Here is a 12807-nt window from a genome sequence, read left to right on the forward strand (position 1 = left end):
GTTACCCTCGAGTCTTCTCCACACTTTTAAAGGCGTCGATTGCAGCTGGAGTTGGGCTCAGCACCCTGGTGATATTTTTCAGACACAGCACCATCTATTTGCCATCTCGCTGGCTACCACAATACCGAACTAAGCACAGCTACTCCACCGGCAGTGGATGTGGGCATTGGGGATCACTGCCAGATTTAATGGCCATTAGGGCATTTCTCTGGAAAAGCTGGTGAGCGTGTTAAAAAGCCAGGAAGTGGTTTTCCTTTTTCTCCCTAAATCACCGGTGGCAGTCACCCTGCAAACCCACCATTTTACCCACCGGATGGTCTCGTGTCTGGACGCTCCTGAGTCTAGAGACCTTTACTGTTGGTTGTTGGGGCGTTTATTAGGTAGGAAAGTCTGCCCTCTGCTGCAGGCTAGGGATAAGCAGCCGCTTTACAAGCTCCTAAGATACGGTTCATAGCATTCTGGTAAAACACCCGTATGTACGTGCACTGTGTTCACTTTTGGTTTTGCTTCTAGACTGGTCAGCTTTTAACTTAACAGATAAGACTCTAAGTGAGACGCAGGGTTGGTCTGAGTGTTTTAAGACCTCTCCTAACCAAAGGTTGCCACTTTGGACTCTGGATATTCCAGACAGGCTCTGAAGACACCCCAGGCAGGAAGGGGGAAACTACTGCTGATGGCAAACCAAGTAAGTCCCAACTGGTCCTCAGCAGAATGTAGGGAAGAACGGAGAGGAGTAGAGAAAGGAGAGACAGAGCATCCATGCATTGTTTCACTCCCCACATGCCTACAACCAGGGCAATGCTGGGCAGGGTCAAAGCCAGGAACTGGGAACTCTTTCTAGGTTTCCTATGCGGGTGGCAGGGACCCAGCTGCTTGAGCCAGCACTACAGCTGCCTCCCAGGGTATGCAGTGCTATGGTACCAAATAGGACTGACTGCTTTTTCCTGCCTTCTTTTCTTCCTTGTTGATCCCATTTCAGGAGCTCTGCTACATTTCTGAAGGGTTGCCCCTGCCTTTCCCTTCCCATCACCACCCAGGAGGGCCATCTTGCCCATAGCAGGCTCCCATCACTCCACCAACCACACTCCTACTGTGTGCTCCCAGCTTTTCACTTAGCAGACTATCATGGTCAGTTTTATGACATCAGATCTGCTCCAGAAGAAGAGGAAGGGAAGCAGTTCCTTCAGCAGCCGCTGTAAATGATGGCAGATTAGCAGTTGGATCCTGTTACGGGAAGTTCGTGTGCGCATGACAGCCCCAGCCCTCGCAATGGCCAGGCCTGAGCTGAGCAGCAGGAACAGGAAGGAGGTCAGTGTGGGTTGTCAGCAGGGGGAGGGGTCATGGGGAGGCGGCATGTGATGCCAAGACTCAAGGCTGCCCCCTGAGGAGCTATAGTCAGACACCCAGTTATCCTGGACCCCTACCATCTGTGCAAATGGCACCCAAACCTGCTCTAAAAAAAAAAAAAAAAAAGAGGCACAACTGAAACCTATTGGGCACCAGCCTGATCCTGACCTTGACTTCTTTGTATGCATGTATTTCTCAGGAGAGAGAGGCAGGGACATCTCCCATTTGCTGGTTTATTCTCCCAAATGCCTGCAATGCCCAGGGCTTAGCCAGGCCAAAGCTGGGAGCTGGGAAACTCAATCCAGGACTCCCTCATGGGTAGCAGGACCCTTACTTCTGGATTCATCACCTGTTGTTTCCCAGGGTGCATACTAACAGGAAGTTGCAATCAGAAGTGGAGCTGGCAAGCAAGCCTAGGTACTCTGATATGGAATGTGGATGTCTTTTTACAGAGAGAAAGGTCTTTCTTCCATTGGTTCACCCCCCAAATGGCCACTGTGGCCAGCGCTGCACTGATCTGAAGCCAGGAGCCAGGTGCTTCCTCCTGCTCTCCCATGCGGGTGCAGGGCCTAAGCACTTGGGCCATCTTCCACTGCCTTCCTGGGCCACAGCAGAGAGCTGGACTGGAAGAGGAGCAAGTGGGACAGAATCCGGTGCCCCGACTGGGACTAGAACCCGGGGTGCCGGCACTGCAGGTGGAGGATTAGCCTAGTGAGCTGCGGTGCCAGCCATGTGGATGTCTTAGGAACCATCTGAACTGCCAGCACAAGCACCCGTCCCAGGTCCTGCACTTTAAGGGCAGAACTTTTGTGACTTCCTGAGTAGCCTCGTGGTGCTAATAAACTGTCTTTTGCAGGGAGGGGGTAGGGAGGGGCTTCTTCCTTTCATCACTTCAAAGTGCTCCTTTATTCATTTATTCAACAAACATGTATCAGACACCTATCATGTGCAAGGCAATAAAGATACTCATATAAAGTCAATTACACAGGGCTTTACTCTCTCCCAAGGACTTACTTGAGTTTATCAGCCATAATTCTACTTCTCTAAGGTTAATTTCTTGCCCACTATGCATATGTGAATACAGGCTATAACAAGTTCAATAACGAATTAAATAACAGGTCAAATAGTTTCATATACCCAGTATGGCAGAGAACACCTCACTCAGCACCAGCTCTTGCTCAAAGTTTCATGACTAAGCCTCGTGTTATTTTAATCACAGTTAAAGAAGTTTAAAAAGGCTGCGGGGTCCAAAGGACTGAATATCCCTCCGTTCTCAGGAAAAGCATCCACGTGTCTGCCAGAGGAGCAGGCCCAGTGGTGGTTCTGCCATCTCATACTGACCACAGCCCAGGGCTCATGGGACTTGGAGCCAGGTACGCAGCTGCTCCCAGCAATCTTAGTCACAAACAGACAAACCAAGAGTATCCCCATAATAATGGTAGGTGGAGGGATTAAATGACACATTGTATATAAAGTGATAAGCACATTTTCATTCAGCAAACTCTTACTACATAGCTACCTTAGGGCCATGTGCTTCTTGAGAAGACAAAGGCTCATTGCACTGAATTAGCTACTATCCCTACTATTGCCTTGGAATAAAGGAAAGCATTCAGTGATTTTTAAGTCATTGTTCTACAGACCACAGGTGGGCAAGGGACACCTGTCAAAGACAAGGTTGCCATGCAGTCACAGTTTTATGTCTCTTCCCAGTGTGAATCTTCCAATTTTGAGACTTAAGACTCTCTTGAAACTCCATACTTGTGCTACAGAATCCCACTAGCCAAAGTAATCAATTTCAGTTCACAATTGATCACACTGATAGGTCTAAGAGTCAAAGGGATCACACAAACAAGACTAGTGTCTGCTAATACTAACTGATAGAATCAAAAAGGGAGAGAATGATCCATCATGGGACGCGGGATACACAGCAGACTCATAGAATGGCAGATGTCCTAAATAGCACTCACTCTGGCCTCAGAATCAGCCCTTAAGGCATTCAGAACTGGCTGAAGAGCCCATGAGAGTATTTTAGGCAGGGAAAGCCAAGACACTCTGGCAAAAAAAAAAAAAAAAAAAAAAAAAAAAACAACAACAACAACAACAAAAAAAACACCTAAATGAAAGATCTCTGCGAGATCCCAGTGGAAAGAATGGGCCATCAAAGAAGGAGGTACCTTTCTCTGAAGGGAGGAGAAGACTTCCACTTTGACTATGACCTTGTCTAAATAAGATCAGAGTTGGCAAACTCAAAAGGCTTCCATAGCCTTGGCAACTCATGACAAGAGCCTAGGGTGATTACTGAAGCCCTAAACAAGAGTGTCAATTGTTAAGTAAACAACAGGAGTCACTGTGCTCTTACTCCCCATGTAGGATCTCTGTCCTTAATGTGTTGTCCAATGTGAATTAATGCTATAACTAGTACTCAAACAGTACTTTACACTTTGTGTTTCCATGTGGGTGCAAACTGTTGAAATCTTTACTTAATATATACTAAATTGATCTTCTGTATATAAAGATGATTGAAAATGAATCTTGATGTGAATTGAAGGGGAGAGGGAGTGGGAGAGGGGAGGGTTGCGGGTAGGGGGGAAGTTAGGGGGCAGAAAAAGACACTGTAATCAAAGCTGTACTTTGGAAATTTATATTTATTTTAAAAAGTTTTAAAAAATCCAGTCCTTTTAGATGCCTTTTAGCAAAAATAGATTCAGTAGAGAACCCCTGACTTCTGACATCTCCTGGATGCTGTTACTCATTTTTAAAAAATAACTACTAAAGAAATGCAGTAATTCTACCAAAAAGGTATTCTGGACACATGGAGACATTAGAGAGTGAGAGCATGGAAGATTTCCCGGAATTTGGGTCCATGAGCTGCAAGTCTCTATAATCCAAAAGAAAAAGACAGATAGGAGCTGGGGATACAGCTTCTGAGACTCTGTCTTAAGAATGCCCTTCCAGAAGGTTTGCTGAACCAGACTTGTGAAATGGGCCTGGGACACTTGCACTGGGGTCTCGTTTAGGGGTGAGCTCTTCGAGATGAAGAACAATGCAGCAGTGATGCGCTGGATGAGGATGGACAACTCAGTGAGTTGTTCTACAGGTAGAACAGGCCAAGGGCTATGAGCAAGGCCTGGCAGACTGAGCCTCCATCTCTCTCTCTCTTTCCCTCTGCCTCGAAGGCCAGAAGTAGGGCTCCATTGCAAAGATCCCTGTGCTGTGGATTGCCAACACCAATTCCCCACATTTTCCAGGTCAATCACCTGGTTTTTTTCTGTAGGAAACCCCTAGGGCCCTGCTCTCAGCAAATATGGTTCTAGAGAAGGTACAACCATTACTGGTTCTGAGGTAGGCGTGCGGCCTGAGCCCGTGAGGCACCATCTCATGGCAGGGATTAGGCCAGAGGTAGATACACAACCCAGGCCAACCCAAACATGACTGCAGAGACTCCATCTGGGATGATTTCTGGGAATTATCTTGGAAAAAGGACTCTCCATCCACTGGCTCATTGCTGGGCTTGCAGCACCTCAGGACCATCTCGGCCACCCCTTGCAGAAAGTCTTTCTCAGAATGAAACCAGAATAGCAAAAATAGAAAAAGCAATGAAGAGAGTCCTGAAAGCATGTGTGTACTCCTGGATCAAGCCGTTCCTGAAGTCTTTACATCCTTGGATGACTCAGCTTATCACTACATCCTGTCCACATTATCCTCCTTCCCTCCATTAAGAGTATTTTTTTAAGCTGGTTCGAGTTTCATGTGTGAAGTAGTCAACAGATTTCTAACCCTTAAAAGTATTCTTAAAAGTTCATGGGAAATAGAATTCAAAGGTAAGTTGATTTTGGTGCAAAAATAATCTGAAATCCATGCATTTTTTTTTCATAATATGTGTTTTCAGGAACTTTTTAAAAGCCTTTCATATGCATAGATTTCAAAACCAAATATATGTATATGTGTATATATATATATATATGTATGTATGTATCTAGAGGTAGAGAGAGAAAGCAAGAGAGCGAGAGTGCTCCCAACTGCTGGTTCACTTTGTAAACAACTGCAATGATTGGAGCTGCTGGAAGCTGAGAGCTAAGCCCAGGTCTCCCACGAGTGCAGCAGGAACCCGGCCACCTGAACCATCACTGCCGCCTCCCAGGGTCTGCATTAGCAGAAAGCCTGGAGTCAGGAGTGGCGCTGGCTAGGAACCCAGGTGCTCCCGCGGGGCATAGGACTGTCCTAACTGGTGTCTTAACCCTTTGGCCTAACCACTCCCCTCCAGATTTCAAACTATTTTTGCATCAAAATAAACTTACCTTTTAATTCCACTTTCCATAAACTTTTTGAACTCCCCCCATATGTATGTAATAGCTTTGTATTTTTTCTTTTTAGATGACCTACTGATAATACACATTTCAGAAGAAGCAGTCACAGACTTTGGTGCTTAAGTGACTATTTGGTAATGTGGTTTATGAAAAGCCTCACAGCTCACCAAACACTGCTGTGTCTGAACAGAGCTCACCTCTTCTACCTGTTCCCCCACTCCCCACCCCACCCCACCCCAAGGCACAGAAGAAGAACCCAAACGTGCAAATCTCCAACTCCCAGGCCCCATGTGCTCTGTCTGCTGCAGTTTTAGTGTGGGACAAATCCCAGGTCCCCCGGCTCCAAGCTCTCCCCTCCCCTCCGTGTGAGCGGCTCCTTCCTGGGGCTGAGGCGTTGTATATGGCATTTGTTAGCGTATCTGTAATCTGTAACTTCCTTTGAAAATGTGATTAACGTATTGCAAACGGTTTCCAAAGGTTTATAAACAGATACTATGAGAGCCGCAGGTAGGTTTGTAGGTTTTGGTGCCTGTTTTATGAAAAAAACATGTAAGGGAGAATTTAATAAGGAAAGATATTCTGTGCTATGAAATCCTCTGAGGTGGAGTTTCCAATAAAGGCCAGATGTGGCGAACACACAAACAAGCCGCTGGCCTAGGAAAGCGGCAAAGATACGGCGCCCACGCGAGGAGCCCGCCGGAAACAGCCGGGGCCTCACCGGAAGAGCGCGCAGGAAGAGCCTCGCCGGAAACAGCAGAGGCCTCGCCAGAAGGGGCTCGCCGGTGCATAACGGCCGGGGTGGGTACGCTTTGTGTGGAAGCAGATGGCCTTGGAAGTACAATGGGATAAGCCACGGTGCCGGCCATGTTGATTTAAAGAAACCAAACCAAACCAAAGCCTCCTTTGCTTTTACTGCGTCCATCTGGGAAAGGCCAGAGGCAATGAGCGCCACATAGCACCCTGTGGAACAACAGCGCGTGTGCTCATAGCATACGCAGTACGTGCTGCTCCCTGCTGCCAACAGGAAGGAAGGAGACGAGGGAGAGAGGAAACCATGCCCAAGGATGGTGCCATGTGGGGGTGGATGTGCAGAGGGCCCGGAGCCAGCTGCCATCTGGCCAGATGTTTCTCTCTCCAGGCAGCCACGTTCCTCAAACACTGAAGATCTTCACCACCTCATCTGAGGCTGAAGCAACCATTTGGAGAGGAGACCAAGCCATGCCTGCTCTCTTGCCCATGCAACACACAGGTGGCATGGCCCCAGGGCACTTCCTCCCTCCACTCACATGTCCATTCTTTCCTTTATTGGCTCATTTGTTCTATGCAACCCCAAATACTGCCGGACATCTCACGTCCGCAGGCCTGCACCAGACACAGGCACACCTCGGGAAAGCATGGAGAAGCTGCCCACGAGTCACTGATCACAATTTACTACCAGCCAACCAGGCTACATAAAGGGAGGCCACCGGGGAGCGGGGTTCAAAGCCAGGGCCCTAGGGGTGGACTTGATTCTAACCAAGTGTACACAGAGTGAGTAGTCTGGGATGGGCTGTGCACTTCTCTGAGCCTGGTTTTCTTTAAGAGGGCAGAAACAGCACTCTGGTGAGAATCTAATGGGAGTAAACATGGCTGAGCATGGAGCCCAGCACATGGTACACATACATCCTTACACACATAGCCTGGAAACACGCCAGTCACCAATACTGACAACTGCTGACATGACAATTACTTCCACAATGGAGCAGTCTCTGCCTCACAGTATGTGCATAGAACAAACTGGTTCTCAACATTGTTGTTGCTTACTAAGAGTCCTATTCTTTAAAAAAAAATTTTTTTAAGAGGCCAAGAAACACAAAGAGAGAAGGCTCCCATCTACTGGTTCACTCTCCAAATGCCCACAACAGCTGGTGCTGGGCCAGGTCAAAGCAGGTTAAATCAGAAAATTAATCTAGCTTAACCACATGGGTGTCAGGAACTCAATGACTTGAGCCATCGTCTGCTGTCTCCCAGGGTGCACATTAGCAGGAAGCTGGAACCAGGAGGTAGGGCTAGGACCCAGGCGCCCCAATTCAGGATACGGGCATCCCAACTATATTCTTGACTGCTAAGTCAAACACTTGTCCCAGTAGTCTCCTCCTGTTAAAGAGGTCCTTCAACCTGGCTTGGTAGCTGAATCTCCTCGAGGTCAAGGTGAAGTTCAGCCTGGCCCAAGGCCTGTGGCCCTCTTCCCCTGGAACTCAACAGTTTAACTCCATCTTGCCAGTTGAAAAGCAGGATCTGACTGCGACAGACCCAGAAGAAGTGGCTCCAGGGAAAAGGAGCCTCAAGGCCCTGCTAGCCACAGCTCTCCAGGGGTCCCTAGTGTCATAATCTAGATGTTCTTATATATATACGTATTTTTTCTGATTACCCATGTGATAATTGGTCACTGCAGAAAATTTAGAAAGCAGTGAAAAGTTCAAAGAAAGGAAAGAATATTGCCTTCACTGCCACAATACAGGCATCACCCCTGACATTCTGCAATCTTTCCCTAAGGGCAAAAGTCCTTTGAAGCAGTTACTGTTTTCAGTTTTCTAAGTACATTGTTTCTGCAACAAAGAATTTATAAAATGTAGCAACCAATCTGTTCTGCTTTCCAAATGACTGCCTTTACAGAGAGAAGAAAAAATGCCATTTCTTTGCTGCTGCCCATCTTCCCTGTGCCCTCCTATCACTCTGCAGGAAAGGTGATTGTTTCCTGTGCTAGACACTGTGCAAAGCACTGCACCCATCCTACTGAATGCCCCCAACTCCATCTGGGAAGAGTCACTTCGTAAATGGGAAGTTGCTGAGTCTGGCAGTGGCAGGTCACTTGGTCACTCAGCTGTTGGCAATGGAAACCAGATGCAGCGCCTCCCTCTGCCTGGTCTCTGAGCCTCTGGTTCTCCCTGTGCCTGTGTGCTGCCCCCTGCCCTCAGTTCAGAGAGCAGCTACTGGTGGGTCTGGACCTGGTAAGCCTACGAATGAACAGACAGTCCAGCTGGAAGTCAAATCCCAGCAGATCTATCAGCACCGACTCACTCTCGCAGCTCGAAGTTTGAGATTAAGAAGGATTACATAGATGGAGTGGCTTCAGGGAACCAGATAGTATGCCATATAGCCAACCTACAGTATCTTCTTTCATATCACCAGTAGCCCATCCAGGACCTCAGAGAAACCCTCAGAGAAATAGTACCTGGGAGTATAATTTTAAGCAGAATTTTCACCAAAATTGGGCAGGCCTCTTTGGTTCTGGCTCCACAGTCATCCAGGTTCCTCGATGCAGGATGAATGGCTACGTGGCACAGCCTTTGGGCCAAGAGAGAAATTCCAAAGAGCTTGTGTTGGAGATGAAATCCTACATGGCATGGGAGGAGGACAAGCTGGGAGGGTGTGTCCCAGATCAGCGGGGAGGTGGGAGAGAGGCAGCAGGGCATGTCGAGACAACCAGCCTTTTCCTCTTTCCACAAGGCACCATGCTCTTATTAATTAATGTTTCTAAGTGCCTCAAAGATGAAAAGTTTTACGTGCTCTCTTCGTATGATTACAAAATCCTTTTGATCGCTGTAAAACTAAAACAGCCTTGGTATTTAAAAAAACCCAACAACAATTAACAGGGCTGCTTTGAAAACCAAATGACCTTTATCTTCATTGGTGTCCTCTGAGTATCCCTGAGTCACACGCTATGTCAGGGAGGCGGCTTAGCCCCACCACTGTGGGTAGCGCTGTGGCTAGATTTAAACACCAGAGTGACTTCTAATAGCAAGACGGGCATAAAAATTAAGACGGTGCTGAGTGGTGAGAGTGGGAGGAAGCTTTCCTGCCAGCAAAGGGACAGGGAACAGGGAGTCTGGAGAAGGGAGGCCTGGAGGTAGAGGTAGAGGCAGAAGTAGAAGTAGAGGCCAAGAAGACGCTGCTCAGTGGGGAAAGAAGAGGAAAGCTCAGGGAGTCTGCATAAGCATTAAGATAGAGGGTGGGCATTTGGTGCTGTGGCTGATGCCACCTGGGATGTCCGTATCCCATACTGGAGTGACCAGGTTCAAGTCCCCACTCTGCTGCCAGTTCCTGCTTCCTGTGCATGCATACCCTAGGAGGCAACAGGTGATGGGTACTTGGGTCCCTGCTACCCATGTGGGAGACTTGGGTTGTGTTTCTGGCTTCAACCTGGCCCAGCCTCAGCCATTATAAGCATCAGAGCGAACCAGTAGATGAAGATCTCTATCTCTCTTTACCTTTCAAAAAAAAATGTTTTAGAAAAATCAACTAAAAAATTCAAATAAAAATGGACATGGGGCATATCTACTCTGGTATATTAGAATACCTAAAAACCAAACCCTCCCCAGAGTCTCCAGGACAAACGGTAGAAGCAAGACAGACTCCAGAATGCATTTCACAGTTCAAATCGAGTTAGCCAGAAGTCTTGAACATGTATATACAAGGGTACTTCAACATGTTCATGGAAGATGAAATTACAAGATAAGTTTATTTTGCTGCAAAAATACTGAAATCCATGCATAGTTTTTTCATAACATTTTCCATGAACTTCTTGAAGGCCCTGTGTATTCTTTATTCCAAAGCCAATTTCATAAAAGGTTTCAGATACCACTGTGTCATCAGGAGATAATATCTAGGGGGAAAGAGGACCTCTATAATTTGAAAGTATGTGATATTTGGCAAGTAACTTTTTTTCTTAATTTACAGAACTTTATCTGGCATTATTCCATGGCACAGTTAACTACATCAAAAGACCCTAGGGTATGTGGAACCGCCAGGACATTTTGAATACGGGGTATGGTCAGGCACAACAAATTGATTCTAGTTTTGAAACTGCAAAGACAATGAATTTCCTTATTCAGTCAAGTGAAATCAGAAAATAGTATCCATCAACACTGTAGCCAAATGGGCTAGCCTCCTGATGAAACCCCAGCTGGCCTTTCCCTGTGGAGGGAGTTTGCAGTGTTGTGGTTGGTAACACGGACCTACCTACTCAATTACGTCCTGTCACCCCCATTCTCCAAGCCCTTCTCCCACTCAGTCACTGTGGAGAGGACTTGAGTCTCACCAGGAGAGTTTGGGGGTGGGGTAGGGTTGGTGGATGGAAAAGAGAGAGAGAGAGAACACTCAGCATCCAGGGTTTCATGCTAAATGACATGAAGGGCAGGAAGCTGGTGACAGACTGAGATGTAGAAGAAGGGAAAGGGGCTCTCTTCTCCCAGGCCAGCCAGCATTACCTGATCTATGACTGTCACAGTACCAGCCTCTGTCAGAAAGCCACGCCTCGTCAGACATGTAGCTGGGAACCTGTGCAGGTATAATTTTCTTTAGGGAGATGCTTGACATGGCAGCTTTATCTTGTTTTGTTTTCCCTACTAAAATTTTTTTAAAGATTAATTTATTTGAAAGGCAGAGTGACAAAGACAGAGAGAGAGAGAAAGAGATCTTAACATCAGGAGGTTCATTCCCCAAATGGCCATGACGGTTGGCTGGGGCTAGGGCAATCCAGGTCTCCCACATGGGTGGCAGGGGACAAAATACTTTGGCCATCTTCTGCTGCCTTCCCAAGGACAGAGAGAGAGAGAGAGAGACACCAGTGATCCAGGCAAATCAAATAAGATGCATAAGACAACTCCATATGGTGCTTCAAAGTGTCTTGAAATTGAATTGTATCAATCTTGCCCCCAAAACTTAAAGCAAGCCTCCATGATACCTCACTCCTTGATGAAGGCCAAGTGTCTCCTACACAGTTTCCCTGGCTGAACTTCATCCCCTCCAATCCACTCTCCAGGGTCCAGCCAGAGGGGATCTTCCGCAACCCAAACCAGATCATAATACTGCCTGCCTTGGAGTTTCTGTGGCTCCTTGTTCCCCCTAGATGTTGCACAACCTTCCAGAATTCCACAGGTCATCCTCCTGTAGCCTCTGCTTGGTGCCCTGTCCTTTGTCATCACCCCCCACTAGCTGCCAGAAATGTCATCATCATTCCTGCCTGTGGCCTCTGCACCTGCCTCCCCATTTGCTCCTAATGCCCTTTGCCCCAACTCAGAGTCAAGTGGCCAGTTCCTGGCGACCTCTTGGGTCTCAGCCCAGACATCGCTCCTCTGGGGGGTCTGTGTTGGCCTCTCCAGGTTGAGTCAGGTCAGGGTCAATTCAGGTCCTTCCCATGGTCCTGTGAGCTCCCCTTGGTGGTGGCCCCATCTCCACACCCATCACATTGCACTGCAGATAAATAGCTTACTTGCCATCAGCCAGGTACCTAGAATTCCACACTGAGCAGAGCTTTTACATCGTGAGCTCCTAAAGGAATCTCTCCCTTCAACATTCAGGAACATAGTGTTTTCCTTTGTACTTGAGCGTGCATGAAGACGAGTTTCATTTAAGGGGAGTCCTACCCACGTGGCTGTCAAATGTGCTGCAGTAGTGCAGTCAGATGCGTGGCCTAATCCTCCCCACCCCTGCCCTGCTACTTCCAAAACCCCTTCCTGGAGTACAGCTGGGAACTCAGAGTCCACAAGAGGCCTTTGGTGAGGATGAGGCACTGGGAAGAACCAGAGTGTTTTCACTGGCTCCAGTGTTTAGGATCTGTTTCTGAAATCCCTACTTGTCTTCACTGGGGAGAGGCTTCACTCCTCTGTGAGGCCCGAGTGTTCCAGATAAATATCTTGGTCTGACCGCTCTCCTCTTTCATCTGTTTAGATTTCCCATCCTCGAGGAATGAAGCTTAGCTCATCAGACAATCCTTTCTGCTTGGGCACATTTCTGCCAAGCCAGATCCCCAGGCCCGTGGAAATCTGCCTGCGTGTTCCTTAGCAGGAGGGGTCCTTGGGCTTTTGATGTGAGAGAGAGAGAGAGAAAGAGAGAGGGAGAGAGGAGGTTTGTCTCCTGCTGAGTCTGGCTTCAGCTCTGCCCAGTGGGACTGTGCATGTTGATCAAGTGGACTACGGTTCTGCTGCAACTGGGTCCCCATCAGAGAAGCCACTGTGGCTCCGGTAAATGTCCACTATCTGGCTTCTCCAGAGACCCTCACCCTTCCAGAGGAAGACAGGCCCAGAAAGCATCCAGTTAAGACCTCAACCCAGAGCCTCTCGGGTTGGGGCTGGCAGGCCAGTCTGTCAGTGGGATCTCCCGCTGATGCACA

The 12807-nt window shown here is 47.8% G+C and overlaps 1 protein-coding gene across 4 annotated transcripts in view; it reads right to left on the reverse strand.

Moving 5' to 3' along the window:
- The window catches only part of CACNA2D3 (calcium voltage-gated channel auxiliary subunit alpha2delta 3), an 879489-nt gene that overhangs the window by 190349 nt on the left and 676333 nt on the right, over nucleotides 1-12807 (reverse strand). The window lies entirely within an intron of this gene.

The sequence above is a fragment of the Oryctolagus cuniculus genome, chromosome 10 (assembly GCF_964237555.1).
Source record: "Oryctolagus cuniculus chromosome 10, mOryCun1.1, whole genome shotgun sequence".
In the NCBI taxonomy this organism is placed as follows: Eukaryota; Metazoa; Chordata; class Mammalia; order Lagomorpha; family Leporidae; genus Oryctolagus; species Oryctolagus cuniculus.